This window comes from Pinus tabuliformis, chromosome Q, assembly GCF_031772625.1.
Source record: "Pinus tabuliformis cultivar Carrire ecotype Pingquan chromosome Q, CPIR1, whole genome shotgun sequence".
NCBI classification, from domain to species: Eukaryota; Viridiplantae; Streptophyta; class Pinopsida; order Pinales; family Pinaceae; genus Pinus; species Pinus tabuliformis.
Genome location: NC_142296.1, coordinates 1,050,730,690 through 1,050,746,371, shown reverse-complemented (window position 1 = coordinate 1,050,746,371; position 15,682 = coordinate 1,050,730,690).

Genomic DNA, 15,682 nt, shown 5'->3' with positions numbered 1-15,682 from the left:
ACACAGCTTGATTCTGCAACCACAAAACTACTTACCCAGCCTACTTACCTAGCATTTTTTCTTCTTTTTGCATGGGTGCACTTGGACTTGCAGACACTGATTATCCTTTTTTTTCTTTTTGCTGCCCTCATATCTAAATCTACACTTATTTCTTTGAAGGGCCCAGATTAAGTAGTTGGGCTCCTTTGTTTCTCTACCTATCTACAAATCTGCCAAGGTTAAACTGTTTGGATAGATTATCATTCTCTACATTCTAGAACAAGAAATTGAAACCTAGGGAAGCCAAGATTAAGCTGTTTGGCCTTCCCTTAACAGAAAATTCTTCAAAAAGGAATAACTCATCAAAATTGGAATACAGTAGTGGCATTTAGACTGGCACACTTTCATGACCTCTTCTTTGGCTTCTTTTGGAAATATGGAGCATTGCAGCATGCAAAGTATGACATATTTGGCACTTTCAACTGTCAATCATGAAAGATGAACACCTGTTGCAATAGGAGGCTAATAGAAGCGTTATACCAAATCTCCCACAGTGACCTGATTACATACTAGTTTAGTAGAGCGAACTTGCACAAAGTGCCACGTGTCACCATTTCGACCTTAGTACCTGAAACTGATATACAGAAAACTACAGGTCGTACTCTTTCTAAAACTTCTTACGACATTTCAATATGATGCTCAGAACAAAAGTTATGACGATTTTACTGAGGTCACCTGTTTGGAATGTAATTTGGGAGTCTGCACAAACCCTAACTTCCTCAAATGATATCTCCGCAAATATAGCGAGAGAAGCTCTGAAATTCGGACCCAAAGTTCAGAACAATTTCAGCTCAAATGGGTTTTTTTTTAGCTTCTGAAAGGTGAAAAAAGTTATAGCGAAAATGCCACGATGACCTATTTGGAGCAGTGAAACCCTAGAATCTAAAGCTCTGATACCAAATGTCATGAAACCAGCTCACAAAAAGATAGAAAAGATAGGCCAACGCCTTAGAATTCAACCTCTTCGAGGGGGAAACCTCCTTTACATTACACAAATGAATAATTCTTGGATGATACAAATGACTAAACCTCCCTTCTATAGATAGGAGTCTAAGGGGTCACAATATATGTTGGAAATAATACTGAGAGGGGGGGGGTGAATCAGTATTATCAGATCAATAAAACTTTTTCATTTCATACTTAGAAACATATACGCTACTTCAGTTAAGTGAACCCGTGTGTACACGCTACTGTGTTTATTGCAACTAGCGTATATTAAGAGATCTTATGATTCAGTTAGCTTATCTTCAGTAAATGCATTAGAACATTATTAACCATATTAACAGTAAACAGGTGCAGTATAACAGAACAGATCATCACACAATAGCCACACACATGAACACCATGATATAAGGTGGAAACCCAATGTGGGTGAAAACCACCTGCTGCAATTCGTCTCTTTCTTCTTTAATAAGAAACTTATTTTACAATGTACTGGTGCAGTCCTTTACCAGTACGCAGGCTACAACCTGCAGAGGGCTACAATCCTCTTAGCTCTTGTACTAGCCGATCCATTTACTAGTACGTAGGTGCCTACCTACAGAATGCTCCAACCTTTACTCCCCTTGCTCTTGTACTGGCTGATATGTTTACCAGTACGTAGGTGTCGGCCTACGATCTACCCGGGACCACGTTTCATACATTTTCATACTGGATCCATAAGACAATCACCTTGTAGTACAACCTGCATCATTAATCACTGAAACACTGAAACACTGAAACTCTGTCAACAACACAGTCACCAGAACACAGAGCAGACACAGAACTCTGCAATAACCATCAGACCCATCTGCAACTTCAAATATCAAGCTTTACAATGTACATGCTACTTGGATGAACCCAACCTGCGTGTATACGCTCTTTTTCCAAGGCCAACCCACGTACAGATCTAAAAATATTTCCTTATAACTTTGCAGCTGTACCAGACATCAATCATACTATAACACTTATAGAACATTATTTGCGTCAGTATGCAGATCTAGAATAAGCATAATCAACCATATAAAGATAGTTCATTTCAAACCATTTTATCCCGATCTCTCCTTAGATCTTGTTCTCCATCAACCGGTGAGATCTCTCCTTAGCTCAGATCAAGCAATGCATCATCAACCCATAACCTGCATACTGGATCTAATACTTCATCAGATATTCAAGACATTTCAGATGCCTTTACCTAATGATCTTCTTCTCCTTATATAGCCTTAGGCTTTGCTCAATACCACGGGCCAAAACCATAGAAACCAATACCATCAACTTCAAAACTAGGGATCAACACGTCCGTCGAGACACCATGGTCCAAAACCATAGGCACAACTTCCAAGGAATAACCGCCACGGACCAAAGATAAGTTTTCCACATACACGCTCTTTTACTGAAGCCAACCTGCATGTACACGCGACTTGGTATATAGCTAACCTGCGTATACGCGACTTGGTATATAGTGAACCTGCTTGTATACGCGACTTGGTATATAGTGAACCAACGTGTATATATTTTCTCTTCATACTTGTAGTCTGATCATCAATTCCTTGCTGCTATCCTTCTGCACTATGATTTGTCATCAGTGTGATTTTCCATCAAGGACAACACTTGTCTCATAATGCCAACAATCTCCCCCTTTGGACTTGATGGCAAAGCTAACTTGTTACACTTAGAACTATCATCTGATTCCTTTGAGTTGTCCTCCATCAGTCACATATGACATCTTTTCTGAAGATTCATCCAGTTATACATAAGTGAGATGTTCTTCTATGAGAGGGTTGCCATCAAGTACAACACATGCATCATAATGCCAACAATCTCCCCCTTTGGACTTGATGGCAACAAAACCAAATCACTCTCCCCCTTTGACATCAAGGGCAAAGGGTGGACCAAGATATTCTCTTCCTTTGCTGAATCATTCCACTGTCCATACTCCCCCTGAGTACCTGCTGAAATCTCTGAATAATCTCCCCCTTTGTATATGCCAAGGTGTACCAATCTGTCCATGCTCCCTCTGAGTACATGCTGAATCTCTGTTCTTGCTGAAGTGTGGTGATCATGCTCTCCCTGACTGTAAGCAAAGTCTACAAAAAAATGTTCTACAAGAAAGAACACGACTCTATACATCATAAGTGACCTTCCTAGCACCAAAGACTCATACATACATCCATCTCCCAATCAAGTGGGGATATACCAAAAGTTTACACATGATAATTCAAGAGTATAACATCATTCATCCCAGGCATAGTGGGGAAACCAACATAGGCCGTTACATGACCTTGATGAAAATACATGATCGAAATATTTCAACATTCATCAAATGACCAGAAGAGATTTCATCAACTGATTACAATAGATAGAGACACTCAATTACTTCATGAGTCAAGAGACCAGACATCTAAGTAAGACCACGATAGTCATCAGCAGCTATCATACACAATGTATGATTTGTTCCATAAGCATCTAGTCCAACAATTATATTTTCTTTTTGTTCTCCCTCTGCATCTAAGGTAATGCCAACACTGCATCATTATCTGATCCCTCTGACTGTACCAGATGGTCTCTGTTAGACCCATTTCAGAATCTTTTCATTCAGAGTTTGCCCTTGCTGTTCAGAACTCCATATACGCGACTTCACCTGCATCAATCAGCGTATATACGCGGATATCCCTTAAACAACACGCGTACACCAATTTCCATATCAGCAACCTGTAAATGTCCTGTAGAGAATAAGTCATCAACCTATAACAAGGTATGTCTGCATCAATTCATCCCTTTGAACAGAATTCAGAGTCATTCACATTATATCATGTGTGAAACCACCATAGCCATTTCATCAAGCTCTACATGATCCAAGTATCATTACTTGGGAACATCTGCATCAACCAACATATGTAAGTATAAACCTATCATCATATAGATACGAACTCATCATCATGTCTCCAACAAAGTGACTTTGAGGAGTCATCCATGTATCAGCACTATGTATCTTGAGCTCAAACTCTTTTGACAAAGCTTCTTGATATCATCATCAGCAACAATCCTTATCCACATGAGTGCCTGCATCATAACTGTATGATGACAACAACAGTATATAAGTGACTCATCATCAAGTGAGGAAGATGTGTATTCAAGCTTTGTACTTCTCCTTGTCCTTATGAAGATCACCATGTAAGCACCATATATGCATCATCAAAGAATCAACCATAAATCTGATCTGAACATCTTCTATGTAACTTCAAGAATCATATGAGAGTTTATCATAGACAACTCACAACCACATCATAGCAAGATATATCATTTAGCCATATAAGAATCATCACCAAGGATTATTAACCATAATGCCAATAATGAATTACTAAAGGCATATGCTCCCCCTCAACCAGTGCCATCTGTTAGATCTGATCATGCATATATCAGCAATAAGCATCAAAACATCATCATCCTCAAGTTAGGATCAAAACACTTCTAGACATCATACAAGTAACAAAACATTTCCACACATCCTCAGCAGACTGTAACCAATAGAGCAAATAATAGACTGAATCATATCAAATCCTTTTTCTGATCCTGTCCCCACTGCTTTTCCTCAGACTGACATATACGCGACTTTGCAGTGTCTAACTCGCGTATATACGCAACTTCCCTTTAAGGAACTTGCGTATGAGATTCAGAACACTGAAGTTTTACACTTTCAGCTCCCCCTGAGTCTGATATGTCTGTGCTGTGCTGTGTCTCAGTACATTGTGCTGACTGTACTTCCTTCTTCCTCCATATCTTCAAGTGTGATGAGGTTTTCTCCTTTTGGTGTGATGTCCATCCTTTGTTCCTGCATTCCTTTGCTATATGTCCAAGCTTGTTACATGCATAACATCTTACATGTTTCATATTCCTCCTGTAGCAATCAGCAGCTTTGTGACCAAACATATTGCAAGAAAAACAATATCCATTAAAGTACCTTGAATGTGATGATCTTTCTACATGATGGTCTTGAACCCTTCTTCTTCCACATCTAGCTGCAACATGTCCAAGATTATGACATACATAACATTCAACATTATTCATAGGAGGAGTAAAAGATTTTCTTTGAGGAGTCTTTTTCCTTGAATGTTGATGGGGTTGACCTTTCATCTCCTTGTTGATCATTTTAGTTTTCTCTTTAGAGTTCCTTGCCTCACCTTGTGAGCTAGATTCACCTTCAACAGATTCATGAAAACCAAGACCAGTCTTGATAGCAGGAGACCTTTGACTACTAAGAATATCATCCAAGGCTTTAGTACTATCTTGAAATCTCAAAAGTTTATCCTTTTCTTCTAATTTACCTTTCAAGATATTTACCTCAACTTGAAGTTGTTCCTCCTTTTCTAGACATTTCTTCTTCATGTCTTCTCCATCTTTCCTTCCTTCTTCCAACTGATGCCTTAGTTTGAGAATCTCCTTTTCTTGTTCTTCATTCAGATCCTGCTGCGTTTGACGAATTCTGAGAGCACATTCCAGTTGAGATTTTAAGCTGATATCTTCGTTTACCTGTTTTTCAATAGCTTGGAGTAGATCTTTATTCTGCTTCTTTGATTCTTCAAGATCTTTCTTTAGCGAGCGGATCGTGGCTTCAAGACTTTCATAGTAACTGGATCTATCTCTGAGTTTCTTGATGGTTGTGCTTCTTTCATTGACTTCATCTCTTAATGATGTCACTTCACCCTGCAACTTTTGACATTGATTTTCCTTGTCCTTGAGTAACTTTCTTACCTTGTTTCCTTCCTCTGATTGAGCTTTTAGTTTGGTAACTTCTTCTTTGAAAGCACATTCCCTTTTTTTCAATAGATCTTGTTCATCTTTAACTTTGTCTGTAAGCCTTCTAAATACTGCCTCTATTTGATACTTTTCTTGCTCACCCATAAAAGCATGTTCAGTAGTTTCACTATCACTTCCATCACTTTCACAAGGAAATATAGCAGAAACATCAGAGGATAACACATTCATACCTGATAATGATTCTGAATCTGAAGAACTTCTTATACCTAATCCCCAATCGACTCTCCCACTGTCATAGATCTTCTGAGATGTCTTCTTCTTCTTATGAGCTTTCTTCTTAAGCTTCTTTCCCATTGTTCCACGGATCTCCTTCAAGCGATCAAGCTTCTACCAAAGGACCTGCTCTGATACCAATTGTTGGAAATAATACTGAGAGGGGGGGGTGAATCAGTATTATCAGATCAATAAAACTTTTTCATTTCATACTTAGAAACATATACGCTACTTCAGTTAAGTGAACCCGCGTGTACACGCTACTGTGTTTATTGCAACTAGCATATATTAAGAGATCTTATGATTCAGTTAGCTTATCTTCAGTAAATGCATCAGAACATTATTAACCATATTAACAGTAAACAGGTGCAGTATAACAGAACAGATAATCACACAAAAGCCACACACGTGAACACCATGATATAAGGTGGAAACCCAATGTGGGTGAAAACCACCTGCTGCAATTCGTCTCTTTCTTCTTTAATAAGAAACTTATTTTACAATGTACTGGTGCAGTCCTTTACCAATACGCAGGCTACAACCTGCAGAGGGCTACAATCCTCTTAGCTCTTGTACTAGCCGATCCATTTACTAGTACGTAGGTGCCTACCTACAGAATGCTCCAACCTTTACTCCCCTTGCTCTTGTACTGGCTGATATGTTTACCAGTACGTAGGTGCCGGCCTACGATCTACCCGGGACCACGTTTCATACATTTTCATACTGGATCCATAAGACAATCACCTTGTAGTACAACCTACATCATTAATCACTGAAACACTGAAACACTGAAACTCTGTCAACAACACAGTCACCAGAACACAGAGCAGACACAGAACTCTGCAATAACCATCAGACCCATCTGCAACTTCAAATATCAAGCTTTACAATGTACACGCTACTTGGATGAACCCAACCTACGTGTATACGCTCTTTTTCCAAGGCCAACCCGTGTACAGATCTAAAAATATTTCCTTATAACTTTGCAGCTGTACCAGACATCAATCATACTATAACACTTATAGAACATTATTTGCGTCAGTATGCAGATCTAGAATAAGCATAATCAACCATATAAAGATAGTTCATTTCAAACCATTTGATCCCGATCTCTCCTTAGATCTTGTTCTCCGTCAACCGGTGAGATCTCTCCTTAGCTCAGATCAAGCAATGCATCATCAACCCATAACCTGCATACTGGATCTAATACTTCATCAGATATTCAAGACATTTCAGATGCCTTTACCTAATGATCTTCTTCTCCTTATATAGCCTTAGGCTTTGCTCAATACCACGGGCCAAAACCATAGAAATCCAATACCATCAACTTCAAAACTAGGGATCAACACGTCCGTCGAGACACCATGGTCCAAAACCATAGGCACAACTTCCAAGGAATAACCGCCACGGACCAAAGATAAGTTTTCCACATACACGCTCTTTTACTGAAGCCAACCTGCGTGTACACGCGACTTGGTATATAGCTAACCCGCGTATACGCGACTTGGTATATAGTGAACCTGCTTGTATACGCGACTTGGTATATAGTGAACCAGTGTGTATATATTTTCTCTTCATACTTGTAGTCTGATCATCAATTCCTTGCTGCTATCCTTCTGCACTATGATTTGTCATCAGTGTGATTTGCCATCAAGGACAACACTTGTCTCATAATGCCAACAATATAATCAAGCCGACATAATGGTAATAACATAAGGGCACAAGAATAACAATAGTGGGTTTCTATGGGGCACACTAATAACAATATGGGGACAATAGGGGCACAATAATAACAATAAGGGCTACAATGACAATAGTAATGGGGGAATCACTAGTATTATAGGGACCTAACACCACTCTTCGTTATGCCGCCTACTTCTTCACTGCCCTCATTCACGTACCTGCGCTCTCCCTCTTTTCATGCTCTGTGGACTGCAAGCTTAAGTACATGTTGGAAGGCGGATTTATCAGGGTTCTGACCATTGGCACAATGGTAATTCTGGGCATTAATTGAGGAGAGGTTGGGGGGATCAAATCCCGCCCCTCCTTATTTAGCATACAGTTTGTTTTGTGGAGTCGCCGTGTGGGTGGGGCTGGCAGACCCGCCGGCAGTTGGCTCGACTCCCACTGGTTTTAGTGTAAATAGGTATATATGTTATACAACCAACCGATCACATTGCTTTGTGATCTATGATTGCGATAGCGCATCGTACTTTGGCTTTGTCAGAGCCGATTCCTTAACCGCCGCTCCTTGTGATCTGTGATTGCGATATCATATCACACTTTGGATCTGTCAGGGCTAATCATCACATCACATCTACTGGGGCTGATCATCGCATTGCACCTACTAGGGTTGATTCATAAAGCACTACCCCTTTGTGATTAGGATATGCAATCTCATCGCATCCTGATCTGTCGGGGCTAATCATCGCATCGCATTTGTCGGGGTGGATCATCGCATCGCACCTGTCCGGGCCAATTCGTAAAGCACTTACCCTTTGCGATTGCAATATGCGATCACATTGCATCCTGATCCTACCAGGGTCGATTCGTTACCACTGACTTGTTCCAATATGCGATTGTAATATCGTAAATCGCACCCTCTTGGACCTCTGCATGTGTTTGGAGCCATATGGATCACTACACTAAGACACACTCTCCAGGCTTTACCGTACATCCCATCCCGAGACAACTAGGTCCAACGAAGAGAAATCCACCTTTTGGCTTTACCGTGTATCCCTCCATTCACCAACAAGGATTCCTAGGCTTACGGAGGCACACAATCTGGCTTTACCAAAACCCATAGTCTAGTTCTGGGGTTTCTAGGCCAGTGGCTTTACCCTGATCCACAGTCCAGTTCAGGGACCACTAGTCCATGTGTTTTTCAGTTCGGAGATCCACCCGACTCAACTGGGAATCCATCCAACCATTCCACATTAACCAAATATGAGAAACCCATTTCATCAAGCTATCAGGAAATGGCAATGCTAGGCTGAAGAACACTATCACACCTGGCAAAACCCATGCCATGATAGAAAAGAACCACATGCAATACCATTCATGCCAAATATAGCAAGGAAAATACACATGCAAGTCGATACCTACAATGAAGCCTGTTGTATCTGCTTGATCCTGCCTTTCCCTGCTTGATCTTTGCTTCGTCTTACCTTGTTTTCCTTTCTTGCTCCAATGCCAAAGTGCTCTGAGAAACTCTAAGTGTCCAAGAGTGATATATAGAGAGAGAATAAATAGAGAGCTCCAAAGCTAAACTGACAATTAGTTACCAACTGATCCTGAGAAGCCTTTTTATGAATAAGGCCTCTATTTTCTTCATTTTCCATTAGTTTCCTTTATTTTACTCCTCACATGCAACCTATGACCTTTCACCTCCTTTTTCTCCTAATTTCCATTATTATCATAAATAATTATGCCAAAAATGCCATTTTTCCTTTCCAAATCCTTGTCCATTTCCTTTTCCAATTTCCTTAGCCATAAAAAACCAAAGAAGCACCCCCTAGGATGTCTTGCAAAACATTCAGCTTGGAATAAGTGCCCCATCAACTGTGGTTATTGTTTTTAACTTTTATTACATGGAATTTTCAGCAGGGCTATTATAGAAGCCTCCCTCTTGGGGGACATTGTCCTCGGTGTTCAATCACACATATACCTCAGCAACCCACTAAAAGAATACATACTGCTCATGAAGCTTTATAACATAGCTTATTATAGCATTTACAATGATCATCCTGGTGAGTTCCAACCCACATGACATTATATCATCATGATAACATAACCATATGATAGCATAGTAACATGACAACATAGCCATAATGACATGACACCCATACTACTTAGTGGAGCTTTATAACATAGCTCATGGTAGTATTTACATCAATATACATATCTAAATATAGTAATATCACCAAAATATATACCAAAACATATACCAGAACCTCATATCAAAAAATATAGCAAACCACCATATCAAAGCATATACCAAAACACCATATCAATGTTGCTTTGCCTCAACCGGTAAACAAGGAAGGATACATAGCCCGCATCAGATCCACCATCTCACATGTAGCTTCATCGAGCCCAAAGTGCTTCCATTGCACTTTAACTTGCTCGATTTCTCGGTTCTGGAGCATGAGCACCTTTTTTTGCAATATACACTGAGGCTCTGACTGGAATTCTCCATCTGGTTCCACCTGCAATACAGACCAGTCAATCACATGATCAAAATCCTTAACATACTTCTTAAGAAAAGATACATGGAAAACATCACATACTTTCACTGTCGGAGGAAATTCAAGTTGATAGGCTACTGACCTAATCCTCTCAATGATATTGAAGGGTTTGCAAAGTCGTGTTTCCATCTTGGCAGATGATCCAATCCGCAAGGAGCTCTTCTTTGGTTTGATGTGCAAGTACACCTGTTCCTCGACTTGGAACTCCTTGAACAACCTATTCCTATATGCATAACTCTTTTTCCTATCTTGTGATGCCTTTAGATTCTTCTTGATCACTTGCATTTCCTATTCCATGTCTGCCAACATATCTGGTCCAATCAATACCCTACTAACCGGATCATTCCAACTGACAGGAATGTTACAACTACACCCATACAATGCCTCAAAAGGACTCATCCTCAATGAATCTTGATAACTATTGTTGTATGTGAACTCTACCGAAGGAAGATACTCTTCCCACTTTCATTGTTGATGCATCACATACATTCTCAACATGTCCTCCAATTTCATGTTGACCCTCTTTGTTTTTCCATCTGTCTGCGGTTGATAAGTTGTACTGGAGGCCAACTTTGTTCCCAAACCTATAAATAACTCCTTTTAGAACTTGGAAATCAACTTCGCATCCCTGTCTGAAACAATCTTCTTCTAAACACCATGCAACTTGACCACATCTCTGATGAATACCTATGCTACATCGCTAGCTGAGAATGTAGACTTCACTGGAATGAAATGTGCAACCTTTGTCAACCTATCCACGATAACCATGATGGAATCATGTTGTCTCACTGTCCTCAGAAACCCTATGATGAAATCCATGGAAATCACCTCCCATTTCCCTTTGGAATCGCGATCGAATGCAGCATTCCACCTAGATGTTTACACCCTTCTTTCACTCGCTGATAGTTGAAACACCTCGCCGCAAACTTTGTTACATGCCTCTTCAAATTTGGAAAATAGTAAAGTCTCTTCACTATTCTCAATGTCTTCTGATAACCTAGGTGACTCGAATATGGTTTTGCATGAAACTCCCTCAAGGTCACCTTCTTGAGCTCACTGTTATCCGGTACATATATCCTATCTCGGAACCTAACCAATCCATCTACTGTAAGAAAATAATCCATACCCTGTGCACCTGCATCTATACCCATACCTATGCATTTACCTATACTGCCACCGGTACCTATACCACTACATGTACCTGTACTTGTACTATCACCTATACCTGTACTAACACCTTGCTGCAACCTATGCACAATCTCCATATACCTGACATTCTACTGACCTTCCTGAAAGATCTTATCCTGTAGATCTGTCCCATAGGAGCTCATACCTGCCAAGTGATTTACCTGTACCCATCTGCTAAGAGCATATGCCACCCTGTTCTTTGTACCTTTGATGTACTTGATCTCGAAATAAAACTCGTTGATCGTGGCCAACCATCTAACCTACCTGACATTCAGATTTGGCTATTCAAACAAATACCTCAACCCAATGTGATCACTCATAAGTACAAACCTCCTGCCAAGAAGATAGTGTCTCCACATCTTCAATGCATGTATGATCGGTGATATGTCAAGATCATGTGTTGGGTAGTTCTTCTCATGCTTGTTTAGTTTCTATGACTCATAACATACCATCTGTCCATCCTGCATAAGGAATCCACCAAGCCCTCTCTTGCAAACATCTGTGCATACCCCAAACTCTTTGTCTGGATCTGCAATCTGTAGCATTGGTGCATGTGTCAACAACTACTTAAGTTGCTCAAAGCTAGCCTTACACTCCTCTCTCCATTCAAACTTCTTACCTTTCCTTTGCAATGATGTGAGAGGATAAGCAATTTGCGAGAAGTTCTTGATGAACCTCCTGTAATAGCTTGCCAGACCTATGAAATATCTCACCTCATCCACACTCTTAGGAGCTACCCACTACATGATGGCCCTTATCTTCTCTGGATCTACTGCAGTGGCCTCCTTGGAGACAATATGTCCCAAGTAGTGTACCTCACTCTGAAAGAAATTGCAAATTTTGAGCTTACAACTGATGCTCCCTCAACAACCTCAACACTATTGCTAAATGATCTGCATGCTCTTCCTCATTTTTAGAATATACCAGTATATCATCAATGAACACAATAAAAAAAATTATCCAAATATGCACGCAACACACTATTCATCAAACAACTACATGTAGTTGGAGAATTAGTCAAGCCAAATGGAACAACAACGACCTCATAATGGCCATATCTAATTTGGAACGCAGTCTTGTAAATTTCATCCTCTTTGATGCGTACTTGATGGTATTCAGATCTCAGATCAATCTTTGAGAACACTGTTACTTCCTTCAGCTGATCGAACAAGTCATCAATCCTCAGCAAAGGTTACCTATTCTTGATGGTCACTTTGTTCAACTATCTGTAATCGATGCATAGTCTGAGAGTACATCTTTCTACTTCATGAACAATACTGGTGCACCCCAAGGTGATACACTTGGCCTAATGTATCCCTTGTCCAACATTTCCTTGAACTGAAAATTTAACTCAACCAACTCAGGTGTGCTCATCCTGTAAGGTGATTTTTCTGTTGGAGCTACCCCTCGCAATAACTCAATTGAAACGTATACCTCCTTATGAGGTGGCAACTCTATAATTTCCTCAAGAAATACATCCTAAAACTACTACAAAACTTGGTACTTTCTCAACCCATCTAGATCTTCAACCTCCTTACCCTTATCACTAGAAATGTGTACTGCAAATAAAATACACCCTTTCTTGTGGCTACGCTTTTCTTGCATAGCTATCACCATCCTAACTGATGTGGATTTCTTCTTACCCTGCAAGATTCTTGGTTCCCCATTATCATCAACACACTTAATAGCTTTATCATAGCAGCCTATTCTGGTTCTATGAAGATACAACTAATCCATGCCCAACAACCTACTGTATGATCCCAACGGTAATACATTTAGATGTGTTGCGGTATACATACCATTCAAGTCAAATGTGCAAGATCTTACCCAATGATGAACTCGCTTCTTTGCACATAGCTATAATTAGATCTTGGGTCAATCAAAATAGAAATAACTTGATCACAAAACTTACTGTCCATCTCAATAATAGATGCCTGGTGTTCTGCCTGTATATTATCAATTGTTGCATAAATATGAGGAATACTAGAGCCAACATCCCCAACAGTCTGCACCTCTTATGCATTGTATCTCTTAGGCCTACCACCCTGATGCTGCGGACAATATCTTATAAGGTGTTCCTCACCACATGTCCAACACTCCAACCAACCAATGCCCTCACCTCTATGTTGTTGTTGTTGTGACCCATGTCCTTGTCTAGCTTCATTAAACTTCTTTTGCAGTGTCATATTTTCTTTCCCATTTGCATTCTAAGGCCTTGTTCTCTTGGGCTTCCATTTACCTCTACCTTTGTCTTTTCCCTTCCATCCTTGTTGAGATTCATTCTTACGCTTTGAATGTTCATAACAATGCTTCAATTTCCCAATGACTTCCTCAAATGATCGAGGTTCGTCATACTCAATCCAAGCTCTAAATGCTAATGGAAAACCGCTAACAAATCTCTGAACTTCAACCTTCTCATCAGTATGATATGATACACACCTCATTAGTTCCAAAAACTTGGTCGTGTACTCTTCATTTGGCATTGATCCCATCTTTAGCTCATAGAATTATTTGGCCCTACTGTCGCAGTACCTTTCTAACAAGTACTTCTTCCTAAAAAGCCTCTTGAACTCCCGTCAACTCAAGTCATGTGTCCTAATGTCTCTCAGCTGCTTAACATTTTCCTACCAGATGTCTGCTTTACCTTTTAAGCTAAAGATAGCTATTCTAGCCTTCATGTTATCTGTTACTCATGCAACTCAAATAATTTGTTAATCCCAATTATCCAAGCCTCCTCATCTTCCCGCTTCTTCACATCTCCATCAAAAGTAGGTGGTTTTGGTTTCTTGAATTCATCCAGCAAGTATCCCCTGTCACTCTTCTTGTAAGGATGATAATGATGACAATCATGATGTCTATCAGAACCAGAACTAGAATACTACATGTAATCATCGCCTCTCCTATACGAAATGTCCAACAACCTACCATCTCTTATTGTATCAGATTTATCCAACCTATGTCTACCAAGAGACCTACTTCCATATGCCCCATTAGTTCTATCCTCTTATCCATGGCTGATCTGAAGTGGCCCTTGTCACTGCAAGTTTGACAAGCTCTGAAGAAGTGTTGCATTAAACTCTGCTTTCTTCTCTATTGCCTATATGATCCAGTCATTATTTGCATTACAACTGCTTATCTCTTCCTTCAAGCTCCTCAATGTATCTGCCAAATCAGAAGTGTGCCCCACACCACACTTCTCATCTGATGCGTAGGGAGATTCTATGTAGTCTACCATCTTTCTAGCCATTTGATCATTTTCCTGTAATGCATAATATGTTAGATAAACCAAATCACAATAAATCAACGTACCTTAGCATAATTCGGGGAGGAACCTCATTTGCCAAATCAGCGTGATACATGTATAACATAAACATAATATCACATAGACATACGCAAATAAATGTATCAACACATAAACATCGTTCTAGTTAGGGTTCAGTCATCAATGCAAGGCCATATCAACAATGCATGCTATGACCTCATGCATGACAACAACCATTACTCCATTGTACACATTGCCACATGCAACCAACAACATGCATAAGCAATGTCTAATCAACTACACATATGCATAAACACATGTAGTCGAACATAAGCGATCAATTCTTGTAATCAACCTACAAGGTTGATACATGTAATCAAATCTACAAGAATGTAGCCTAACATACAAGGATGTAAGTAGGAGACATAAAATCAACATGTAAGTGACATATAACAATATGTAACCAGTCATATACTCATGACAAATTCATTCCACAAAATCAACATCAAATTCAACATGGAAACCTTACTACAACCATAATCAATCATCCAACAAATGCAACAAGCACATGGAATGCAAGTGTAAAAGACATAGATGCAACTGACATGAATGCATGACCATCACACACATACCATCCAGACCGAGGGGTGAATCATGCTCTGATACCACTCTGTAACACCCTCCTCCCACATCTACCCAAGTAACTAGATAACCAGGATAAACATGTGATGAGAGGCTACTATTATTGGATTCTACCTCCTATGTGACCTTAAGGAAGTGGAATCGATGGAAACATCACACACAGTCATCCAACATCAGCTTCAGGACCTACAGAAACTAATCCAACACTTCAAACAACTTGCCCTTAGGTCCTATTGAAGGTTTGACCATCTTAGGCCTCAGTTGCTCTCATGCTATAGGCATGATGTCATTTAGA